Here is a 12,300-nt window from a genome sequence, read left to right on the forward strand (position 1 = left end):
TTCGGCCCACCCCTGGCCCCCGGCCCCAGCGCTGCCGCCCCCACAGGTCACGCGCAGCGAGGGGGCCGTGGGAGCCGCGCGGGGGTGGGGGGAGGTGCGCAGGGAGCGCGGAGCCAGAGGCGAGGCAGGGAGCGCGGGGATGGAGGGGCTGCGGCGCGGGCCCCCCCCCTCCCCGGACACCGGGGTCAACTCACCCATCGCCCGCTGGGTCTCAGCGGCGGCGGCAGCAGCGGCGGCGGCGGCTCCGCGGCCCCCGGGGCCCCCGGCGGGGAGATGCTGGCGTCCGCCGCAGCCTCTCGCCCCATCCCGGGCTCCGGCGGCGGCGGCTGCGGCGGGCGCCCGGCATCGCAGGCAGCGCGGCCCCGGCCCGGCCCCGATCCCCGCCCCCCACCCCACCTCCACCCCGTCCCGCGGGCCCGGCGCGGCCGCTCGGCTGCACCCCGGGGCGGCGGCGGGGGCCGGGCGAGCCGTGGGGCGCCGGGGAGGGACCCTCCGCCGGCGCGAGGGGCGTGCGGAGGCGAGGCCGAGCGCTGCGCGCAGAGGTGCCCGCGCCCGGCCGGCTCCGGTCCCGCCCCGCCCCCACCGCCGCCCCCTCCCCTCCCCCGCCGGCCTTGCCGCGCCGCGCCGGGCCGGGGGCGCCTGGGACCGCCGCGCTGCGCGCCTCCCGCGTGGGCCGGATCCCCTGTGTGTGAGTGCGCGCGCGCCCCTGCCCGTGCCCGTGCGTGCGCCGGCCCACGGCCCGGGCGTCCTGCGCGGGGGTGTGGGTGCGGTGGGAGGCGGGGCGGCCGGAGAGCGTGTGTCTGCTGTGCGCCTGGGGCTGCGTGTCCGCTGCTGCGTGTGCGTGGCTGTGTGCGCGTGTGCTCTGCGGCGTGCTTGGGTCTGAGCGATCCCTGTGGTCCTGGTCTGCTCCCGTGTGTGTGTGTGGAAGTGCAGATCCCTGTTGGGCGCGTGCCTGCCTGGCCCGGAGGATGCCTGTGTGTTCACGTGTGTGGATGCTGGTGCTTGCATGCCGAGGCCCGGGGCTCAGATGTACCTGGTTCAGGGCCTGGTGCCGGTCTACGCAGCCCTCTGGGTCTGGTTGGGAGCCACTCTGCCTTGCCTGTGACCTTCCGACCCCTGCACCACTAGGCACAAAGCCACCTGTGCCACTCCCCGTAGTGGTATGGCTCCACACCTCTGAGTGGGCAGGGATGGCGACTTTGGCCACCAGCCTTTCTCCAAGGGACCGCCGCTTTTGCAAATAGGGTGTAAAACAGGCTCCTCTGCCCCTGCGCTCCAGCTGAGGGACTGAGTGGGGGGTGAGGGCCGCCCTGCACCCGCTCTGGAGCGGGGGAGGGAGCGTGGACGGCCCTGCCCGCCCAGAGCTGCCCGGCTCCGGAAGATTCTGGGGCTGCACTCTGCCCCCACTCAGCCTTTGTTTTCTCGGCCTTTCTAGATTCCCAGGCTTCTTGGGAGGCCTTGGAAGGGACAGTCGTGGGGGTGGGGGCCATACCAAAGCCCGCCTCCACCTCCCAGCATGGCTCTTGGCCTGCATTAGGGGCTGGGGGGGGGGGGGCGGTCGATGCAGCCCGGGCCCTTCTGACGGGACAAGTGACGCCCTCGGTCACTCACCAGCAGCCCTGCTCTGCTGTGCCTCCAGGGACTGGCCCCTTCCTCCCTTCCCCTCCAGCACACAAAGAGGGGGCAAGGTGCTGGGGAGGGGGAGCCGCGGAATGCCTGGGTGCCCATCAGGCTCTGCTGTAGGTCCCAGTCAGGGCCCTAAGCCTCAGTCGCTTCATCTGCAGAATGGGAATAACCACACGGATCACCCAACTGACATCCCAGCATCCTTGCTCACTTCCTGTCCCTGTCCCACTTCCAAGCCGTCTAGGGGACTGGCAGAGGGGAGGGGGCTTGGTAGGTGGTCCTTCTGCCCCACCCCCTCTTCTGGGCCCAGGGCCTGACCGGTCTGCTGAGGGAGCAGGGAGAAGCCCAGATACAAGATTAGCCAGCCCCAGGCGGTGTCCCCTTTCAGCCCCTTCCACCTGGGGCCGATTTGGCTCTGGGAACAATTGCAGGGTCTGTTATCCCTGAGCAGCTGCTGCCTGGCCCAGGAGAGCAGCATTCCGCCCGCCGGCCTGCCCCTGGTCTCCAGGTGGGAAGACCCTGACCCAAATGTCCTGCAGGTCCCCAGAGGGCAGGGAGGGTGCCGTGCAGGGGGCTGAGGGAGCTGGCTCTAGGCCCTGCTCCTGCAGGTCCGGCCAGGCCCCTTCTCAGCCCTGGCTTTGCCCGGGGGTGGCGGCCTCAGAGCCGTGGGCAGCGGAGCGAGGGAGAGCGTGGGAGAGGCCACCCTGGCAGGTGCCAGCGCTGCCCAGGAAGTGCCCTGTCCTCTTCCTTCTCTGCTCACTCCAGCCCGCTCCTGCCCCTCCCCCGCCCCACCCCGCACACCCTGCGTTCATTGGCTCATTTGTTCCTGACCCCCATTCATAAAGCAGGCAGACACATGTACGCCTCTCTGGAGAAACTCCTACTCATCCTGCAAGACCCAGTCCAGATGTTCCATCCTCCTGCAGGCCCCTGGTGGCGGGGGGGGGGGGGGGGCTTCTGGATCCCAGAGACCTTGTGCATTTGCAGCCCTCCCCCTCAGGCCAGCCCCCTCTCGGCCTCCTCACTGCCCCTCCCCCTGCGTTTCCTCTGCTTGGCCCTCGGGAGCTGAGCTCCTCCCAGCTGCTGCTCTGGGCCCCTGCTGGCCTTGCTGTGTGCTCTGTGGGCGAGGGCCCCCGGTCCAGGCGAGCCTGGGCCAGGCCCTCTGGGCCTCAGTGGCTGTGGACAAGCCCCTTCCTCCCTGCAGGCCTCAGTCCACACAGTTGGGTTGGACAAGGATTCATTAGCTGGGGGTGGGGCTGTCGCGAGGTCCAGGAATCTCCTACACTCCCCGTAGTGGTCTGTTTGGGAGTGTGTGCGCACGTGTGTGCTTTCCCCAGGGAAGGGAGATCGCTGGCGCTCCCTGGATGCTTAAAGGGCTCAGGACCCCCTGAGGAATCCTGGCCCTGCAGTGCCCCCGCGCCCCTCCTGCAGGCAGGAGCCCTGTGTGTTGCGGGCGCACCTGCCTGCCTCACCCCTGCTGTCCCCGCTGCCCGGTGTGCTCTCTCCCAACAGCTTCCCCTCTGCGGTCCTGCTCCTGTCCCGCCCCCAGAGCTGCCAGCACGAGGCTGGACAGCGGAAGTCAGCTGCCCTCTCTCCTCCGCCCAAGCCCTGCTGTGGCTCCCAGCTCACTTCCTGTTCTGTTGCCTGTGTCCCCGTCGCCCAGAAAGGCGATGAGGGCGGCACCTCTGCCCAGCCTGTTACTGGCTGGCGCATAGTGGGTGCTCAGCCAGTGCCACTGCACAAGGAGCCCAGAGCACCCCGTCCTGGCCTCTGTGAGGGTTTCGGGGACACCCGTCACGTGGAAGTGCCTTAGTGCTGGGAGCCCAGAGAGGCGGGCCAGCCTGGCAGGTGAGGGAGACCCCCATCGGGCTGCACAAATCACCGTTTCCACCGTAAGCCGTACACTCGGAGCCGGCTCCGTCTCCAGCCCCCACCAGCCTCCCGTGCTGCGTCCTCAGGTGAGGACACGGGCACACAGAGGAGACTGACCAAGCCCACGTGACAGCTGGGGAGCAGAGCCAGCTCTTGGGCCACCTGCCGCCCAGTGGCTGGCCCCACACAAAGAGAGGAAGGCGAAGACAGGGGCAGGTGTGGCCGCACCCATGTAGGCAGCGTCTGCCGTGTGCCGGGCCCTGAGCTTCCGCTGACGTAGGAGTGGACGAGAGTCGCACTGGTCCCTGTCCCCAGGAGAGCTGGGCCAGCGGGGCAGCAAAGAGTCAGGGAGAGAGCAGAGGCCGGGTGTCGCGGGGCTACAACACAGCCTGGCCCGGAGGACTGGGGCAAAGGGGAATGGCATTGAGGCTGGGGCAGAGCCTAAGCTAAGGGGGAGGGGAGGGGCTAGACTTGGGGGCGGGGCACCGAGGGTGGTGACTCAGGCCGCAGAGGGCCCCCATGCTGAGCGTTGGCCTGAGCGGCCAAGCTGAAGCCAAACAGGTGCTCCCTCCGCAGCCCGGGCCACAGCCTGCCCCAGGGGAGCCGGCTGAGTCACTGCAGCGGCCCCAGCTGGCTTCTCCTGCCTGGGGCCTTGGAGACTCCCCTCCCGTGTGTCTCACGCACGCTCGCACAGCCGCACAACCCTGGACACACAGATTCCCCTGACCCCACAAACCCCTGCTGGGTGCGCCCCACAAACCCACAGGACAACATTGCACAGCGTCACCGCAGGGAGGGAGGGCAGGGCTGGGAACAAAGGGTGGGGGGGATCATGCCACCAAAGCCCCTCTCCTGCCTCCCAGGCCCCCACCCCCACCCCAGCCACTTCCAGCCGCACCCAGCTCCTGGTCAGGTGAAAGTGCCTTGGAACACAGCCCATCCACCCCAGGGCCACACCGGTGTCCTGGTCCAGGTCTGTCCTCACCCAGCCATCACAGGAAGGTGGGCGGGGGCTGGGCCAGGAGGGTGGCCCTGGAAACATCCAATCTGCCTTCACTTGGCCGAGCCTGCACAGCTGGGACACAGGTGGCCCACTAGGGGCCGGCAGCTTCTCTGGTCCTTCTGATGACCAGAAACCCAAATAAGCCAGGCTGCCCTAGAACCGGTGGGAGGAGAGGGGACCTCACTCATGACCTCTGGGGTCGGCCCGAGAGCCTCTCACCCCTCCAGCTGCCGGGACAGGGCATGGTTGGGCCTCACACCTGTGACCTGGGTGCTGCCGCTGCCCCGCGGGGCTCCTCCACCATCCCAGAGACCCCTGTGGAGCTGGGTGGCGGCCCCGTGCCGGCAGGCCTGCTGTTGTGCCAAGGTGTCCGGATGTCACCGCACACTTCCTCTAAGAGGCTGCCCGGAAAATGTGGGGTTGGCACTTGGGAAGGCTCAGGACAAATTGGGGGGGGGGCGGTGTTGGGGCTCAGAGGTTAAACCACAGCTTGTGATGCCGGTGGCCTACAAGGGAGCACCAGTTTGAGTCCCAGCCGCTCCACTTCTGATCCAGCTCTCTGCTATGTCCTGGGAAAAAGCAGCGGAGGATGGCCCACGTGCTTGGGCCCCTGCACCCGTGTGGGAGACCCAAAGGAAGCTCCTGGCTCCTGGTAGCCCAGCCCTGGCTGTTGCAGCCATTTGGGGAGTGAACCAACGGGTGGAAGATCTTTCTCTCTCTCTGTCTCTCCCTCTCTCTCTCTTTCAAGTAAACAAAATTTCCTAAAAAGGAAAAAAAAAAAAAAAAAGCAGAGATCGAATCCTGCTCTCTTTGGGGTTTGGGCTCAGTCATTCAGCCTCTGTGCCTTGGTTTTCTCATCTGTAAAATGGGTCAGGCAGGGTCACTGTGAGGACTGAATAACTGGACACAGGCTGAGTGCCCGGGACACAGCGAGTGCTGCCATGGCGTCCATCTGAGAGCCGCTGCTCAAGGCCTTTTGGGAGCTCGGAGTCTCGGAAGGCTTTTGGAGGTGGCTGAGTCCCAGCCACGCCCCCTTACAGGGGGAGGAAACAGGGTTCAGAGAGAGGCTGGGTCTGTCCCGGGGACGAGATCCGGTCCCACCGCCTTCGGTCCATGCCAGTGCACCTGCTCCCAGGGCCCCACAGCCAGACTGCCACCCAGGCCCCCTGGGGCCACCCCGCAGTGTGCTTTGCCACGCACACAGCCAGGGGCAGGGGGGTAGAGTACCAGGGCTCAGGGACGGAGATGTTCTGGGGGCAGGGCGTGGCTTCTAGAATGGCCTGCACCTTTGACTCGCCAAGAGTCACCTGTACACGAGGGGCTTGGCGCCTCCGAGCCACAAAGCCAGCTCTCAGGAGTTGTTCCCGCTGTAGCTGCCTGCCCTGGCAGGGAGTGGCAGGGGAGGGCTCAGTGAGCTGGGATCCCCGCCCCCGTAGCCTGAATCCCCTGGTCCCTCTCAGTCCCTCTCCCCTGGCAGAGCGGGCTGGGCATGGTCAGAGCTGGGGAGCTGCAGTGGGCTCCGTGTCCACCGTGGGGACGGCAGCGAGGCTCGCTGGTACCCACCAGCATCACCTGTCCCTCGGCCCCTCCCCCCTGCCGGCTTCCTACGGGACCCTGCCAGCCCTGCGGAAGTGACACCCCGGCTGCCAGCATTCCCCAGAGCCCAAGTCACACCGAGGAAGGGGAACTCATGTGCGTGGTGAAGCGGAGAGCAGCCCCGTGCAGCTGCCGTGGGAAAATCAAACAGAACCCCGTGTGGCCCAGCAGCCCCACTTCTGGGGTCACGCCCAGAGCGCTGACGGCAGGGAGCCAGCAGGTGTCTCAGCTGCAAAAGGTGGGAGCCGCCCAGACGTCCCTCGGAGGCCGCGGACACACGGACGCGTGGGACAGAGCCGCCCTTCAACCGCGGACACGGATGAAGCACCTGGCTCATGGCTTCTGCCTGGCCCAGCCTGGACTGTTGTGGGCAGCTGGGGAGAGAACCAGCGCATGTGCCCAGGTTCTGTGCAGAGTCTGCTGTGGGAGGGGCTCCTGGAGCTGGTCCCCCTTGGCTATCAAGGGACAACTGCATTTTACCAGACAAAAGAAAAGAGAGAAGGGATCAGGAGATCGGGAGCCGGCACTGGGGAGCAGCTGGGGTGAGCTCCGGAATGGTGATGGCGACGACTGTGACCACAGCCACGAACACCCAGCACTGACCACAGGCTGGCCCTGTCCTAACTGACACGCCAGCCAGCGTCGCAGGCCACAGCTGCCACTGGGCCGGACTCAGGCTCCCCGGGCCAAATCCTGGACCCCCTGCCTGTCCTCCCTCCCTCCTCTGGGCTGCGAGGGCTAGATGATGAGCAGGGAGCCCACCCGAGGGCCGTGGGCAGCATGGACAAGACCAGCGCCAGTGCGGAGTGGTCATGTTCGCCTCTCTTCGCCCCATTCTCCAGATGACGACACTGAGGCAGAGAGGTCGGGCCCTGTCCCCGAGATCCGCAGCTGATGAGCGGCAGAGCCAGGCCGCGGAGCCCTCCCTGAGGCCTCTGGGGGTGTGGGCGGTGGAGGAAACCACCGCGGCCTCCCCACTGGCCCCAGGGAGCACCAGTCTGGTGGGGCTGGCATGGGGCCCTGGGTGCAGCCGCTGGGAGGGGCTGGCATGGGGCCCTGGGTGCAGCCGCTGGGAGGGATCTGTCATAGCCCGGGAGGCCCTGGCAGAGCAGGTCAGGAGGGGTGGGCAGGCGGAGGGCTCCAGCCAGCTAAGCCAGGCAGGGCCCTGGGGAGTTGTCAGCCCGGCCTCATTCCTCTGAGGGCAGGGTGAGTGGAGCTCAGGCCGCCCAGAGGGGTGGACAGTCGGCCACGTAGCTCCCTGTTAGGTCCCTGGGCCAACGGCTGTGCCCGCTGAGTGGCAGCCCCTTCCCCACTGTTGCTTGCTGGGTGGGTGTGGGCAAAGGGCCTCTCCACCCCCCCAGGGGCGTCTCCAGGCTGCTGGACTTTGGGGTTCTCCAGGGGTGGACTGGGAAAGCCCCTCGTGCCCACAAGGCTGTTTTCGGTTACTGGAATGAGGCAGCCGCGGCTGGGTGGCCGTATGCAGAAAAGCTCACAGTTCTGGAGGTTGGGCGAGAGAGGCACTGGCTTGGGGTCCTACATGCTCGCCTCGGGGAGGGCTCCCTCGGGGGCCCAGGGCAGCCCCCCGGGATGCACGGAGCAAGCATCGCCACACTGGATCAACCCCTGGGGACCAACCACATCCCAACCCTCACAGCTCCTCAGCCAGATGAAGGCTCCAGGACGCTGGGGACGCTGGGACCCCACGGGCTGACTGTCACAGAGACACCCACCCTCCCGCCACCCTGTGACTTCCCAAGGTCATGGGGTTTCCCGAGCAGAGCTGGACTCCCTGCCCAGACCTGCCCTCCTTCGACCCCACCCCAGTCCTTTCCTGCTCTGGGAAAGATGAGTCAGGGGCCGGCGGCGGCGCCGAGGCTGCTGGGACAGCGACACAGGCCCATCCACCCCATTTCTCTGCCTGTCCCTCTAGGCCCCACTGACCTGTGCCTGCAGCTTGAACCACGCATAGGAGTCAAGTGCTGAAGAGCTTGGGTGGAGGAACCTCCCAGCTGCTGCCGTCCCGAGACCCCGCCAAGCCCTGCAGGAGCCCTGGGGCCACATGTGCCAGAAGAGTGGGTGCCCAACAGCCTCTGGAGACTCCCCTGGGGCCACTGGAAGTGCTGTCCACGGCGCCCAGTCCCCAGCGGGGGTCTGCACCCACCATTGCCCTTCCCCGTCCCGCCTGGATCATGCATGGGCTTCTTGCTGACCGGCCAGGGCCCCAGCTCTGCTCCTGGCTCCTGTCCTGCTTTGTCCTTGTGGTCATCCCTGCACCAGGTTGGGCTCCAGGCAGGACAGCGCTGTCGAAGCAGCCCCGGTCATTCTCTGTGGGGAGCAGTTCCCGAGTGGGGCTGGAAGCAGCCAGGTCCTGGGACAGAGCCCTGGGGTCACTGCTGGCCTCGCCGGCCACGGCTGCCTGGCGGCACAGCCTGCCAGTCAGCTCCCCACAAAGGAGGCCAGCGGGCCAGCAGAACACGGATGCTCTGAGCTGAGAGGAGACTCGGGCCGGGGGGTGGACAAGGAAGCTCCGAGCAGGAATGAGCAGAAGGGTGAGCATGTGGGCTGCGATGCCCACGTCTCATATCAGACTGTCCGGGTTCATTGCCTGCCTCTGGCTCCTGACTCCAGCCTCCTGCTAATGCAGACCCTGGGAGGCAGGGGGAGGCTCAAGCAGTCGGGTCCCTGGCATGCGTGTGGGTCACCTCCCAGCTTTGGCCTCAGCGCAGTCCCAGCCATTGTAGGCATTTGGGGAGTGAACTGGATGGGAGCGTGTTTCTCTCTCTCTCTCTCCCTTCCCCTCTTCAGTAAATAAATAATAGGGCCAACTTTGTGGCACAGTGGGTTAAGCAGCCGCCTGCAGTGCCAGTATCCCATATGGGCACCGGTTCAAGTCCCGGTTGCTCCACTTCTGATCCAGCTCTGCTATAGCCTGGGAAAGCAGTGGAAGATGGCCCAAGTCCTTGGGCCCCTGCACCTGTGTGGAAGACCCAGAGGGAGTTCCAGGCTCCTGGCTTCAGCCTGGCCCAGCCCTGGCCATCACGGTCATTTGGGGAGTGAACCAGTTGATGGAAGATCTCTCTCTCTCTCTCTCCTCTCTCTCTCTCTCTCAATTCTGCCTTTTCAAATACATATTTCTTTCAAATAAATACTAAGAAGGAAAAAAAAAAACTTTATCCAGGCGACCTGCACATGGGCTCCGGCTGGCACGATTGTTTCTGCCCAGGGTGGCAGGTGGGGGCCGACTGCGACCATTCACACACTCGGCAGTGCGGGCTTTACAAGCTCCTCTCCGCGTGACTTAGCCCCTCTGGCTCCCTGCTGGGCTAAGGGGCGGGCGGGGGAGCGGTCGGCATGGAGGGCTCCGAACGGCTTGCTCTGGCACAGATGCCACTTCAGCATCAGGGTTACTTGGGGTTAAAAATGGACATTTTAGAGCAGCAGGTGCCAGATGTGCACTCTGCCACCCGCCCCTTCCTCCTGACGGCAGGGGACACAGCGCTCACGGGGAAGACGTCCTGGTCCCCGAAGGACAGGGCCACCTTTTCCTCCCTCAGACCCTGACGGTGAAGAAGCCCACCTCCCCTCGCCCCCCAACCCCACCAGCTACTTCCCCCACGCGCCTCCCTCCGGGGCCCCCCCAAGTCCTCTGCCAAGTGCATTCCTGTGCTTTCTCCTGCTGATCTGCCCGATGTCCATTTCATTCTAAACCCCAACACCAAATCCTTGAGGGCAGACACAAAATTTTGCTTCCCCTAGGACCCTGGCACCGTCCAAATCTGACCCAGGGCAGGTGGGCAGGTGTAGGAGCTGGGCTGGGATCCCACACAGCACCCAGATTCCAGGTCCTTCCCAGCGGCTCCCCGGAGGCGGCTCCTCTGTGCTAAGGAAGGCCCACTACCCCCATTCGGGAGGCCACCAGGACCCCTCTGCCACCAGGGCCATCACCGACTCTCAGGGCCGGTGCTGTGACACAGCAGGTTAAGCTGCCATCTGCAATGCCAGCAGCCCATCTCGGGCACCAGTTCGAGTCCTGGCTGCTCTGCTTCTGATCCAGCTCCCTACTGATGCTCCTGGGAAAATAGCAGAAACTGGCCCAAAAGTCCCTGCCAGCCACGCGGGAGATACAAATGGAGTTCCGTGCTCCTGGCTTTGGCTGAGCCGGCCCTGGCAGCTTTTTGGCCGTTTGGAAACTGAATCAGTGGATGGAAGATTCTGTCTCCCCACCTCTATTACTCTTTCAGATAAATAATCTTTACAAAAATATTTGTTCCCAGCAGAAGGTGTGCTTGCCGCCACCCCAACCTGCTGCCCCTCCCCCTCGAGAGGGGCCACTTCTTACTGTGCAGCTGTGGGTCCCGAGGCTCGGCGAGGTCTGGAAGTCCCAGGAGTGGCAGGTGCAGACTGGCTGCTGGGCTCCTGCCTCTGTGGTCTCCAGCGGTCTGCTCTGCAGGTGGCTGCGGCCAGCCCTGCCCACCCCCTCCTCACTCCCGGGCCTGCTGGTCCCTGGGCATGGGTGGGTCGCAAGGCGGAACTGGGCCCGCAGGAGGAGGGGCGTCTGTAACGTGGATTGCCAGATGCAATGTGCTGTGGGCACAGCCCTCGCTACATTTGTTTGCAAACAGCGGTTGGTGTCATGTGAGGGTCCCTGAGGCGGCTGAGGGGCTGGACCAGTGAGAGCTACTCCTTCCTCCCAGGCTACCCCTTCCGGGCCCCCAGGATTCCTGCAGCGGGCCTGTCCACCAAGCCGCAGGTGGACACGCTGAAGCCCACAACCGCACGGTGGCCTGCCCGAGACCACAGAGCCACACCCTGTGATGCGAGGACTGTGTGAGGCCAGAGGGCTGGCCAGGCTAGGTGCAGCCTCACAGCTTGCAGCCAGCCTGGGGACACCCTGCAGACACGGGCCTGGGCCAGCCAGAAGCTCCTGGAGGGACTGGAGCCGGGCACTGACCCTCCATTCCCTTGTTTTCCTCCTTTGCTGCTGCTGCTGCCTGTTCTCCCTCTGCCTCTCCTCCCCCACGCCCCGCATGCACACATGGGCAGGGCCTTCCTTGACTTCCTGATGTGTGAATGGACCTGGGTCATGTGGGGGGCGACAGGCGGCGGGGTGACTGTCAGAGAGGCCGTCGCAGGGGTGGGCATCCAAGGACTGGGGAGAGAAGAGACCTACAGGTCAGGAGGGGACGCATTGTGGGGCCGCCTCCCAGGTCCTGATGCGGAAGGCTGACCCTGACGGCTGGGCTCAGGGCCCCAGAACCCGGCACAAACAGGTGCCCTCACCGGCCTCTGGGCAGGTGCATGCTTCCCCGCGCTCATCTACTCCTGCAGGTCCTCCTCCCCCTTCCAGCCCAGCGTGCACCGGCCCTCCCCTGGGGGCCTTCCCCGATCCTCCCCTGGAACCCCTCCTGTCTGCTCTTCTCATTCACTCAGGGAACACTGCCGACTGGGCCTGGGTACCGGCTCCGTGGGGACGCCGGTGACTGCCCTCCAAGGGAGCCACACTGCAGCTGACTCTCGGGTCCCTGGTTGCCTTCGTCATGTTCACCTGAGCTTCTCAAAGCGGGAGACACTGACCCAAGCACACGCCTCTTGTGCCCATGTTTGCCTCCAGCATCAAAACCAAGGAAAACCTGTAGCCAGCATCCCGCATGGACACAGGTTCAAGTCCCAGCAGCTCCATTTCCAATCCAACTTCCTGGTAACGTGCCTGTGAGGCAGCAGATGGCCCAAGTCACCTGCTAAGAGGAAACCCCATGGTACATGGAGAAAAGCCTAGACTGCCAGTCCTGCTCCTGCGACTTTGGGCAACTTGCTTTACCCGAGTCTTGGTTTCCTCGGCTCTGCAATGCCAGGACATCAAGTGGTAAATGAGGTCACACAAATCAGCCACAAGCTTGGTACGCAGAGCTCATTAAGTGGCTGCTTTCTGCTTTGATGTTGCAGCCCAAAGCGGGGCTGTCAGTCTTCTCTTGGAGAGGAGATGGGGTCAGGTTTATGGGTCTCATTCAGGGTCTCCTGGGGGTACTCAGAGAGCAAGAAGAGGTTACGGGGGTGGACAGGAGCTCCTAGCCAGAACCTGCAGCAGCTCGGGTCTTGTCCGTTCCAGACCCCGGCTCACTCTGGAGCTTCAGACTTGTAACTCCACAGCAGGACCAAGGAACCTGGATCTATTTTTATTTTTTAAAGATCTTTGTTTGAAAAGC

Source organism: Lepus europaeus, chromosome 10, assembly GCF_033115175.1.
Source record: "Lepus europaeus isolate LE1 chromosome 10, mLepTim1.pri, whole genome shotgun sequence".
Taxonomy (NCBI): Eukaryota; Metazoa; Chordata; class Mammalia; order Lagomorpha; family Leporidae; genus Lepus; species Lepus europaeus.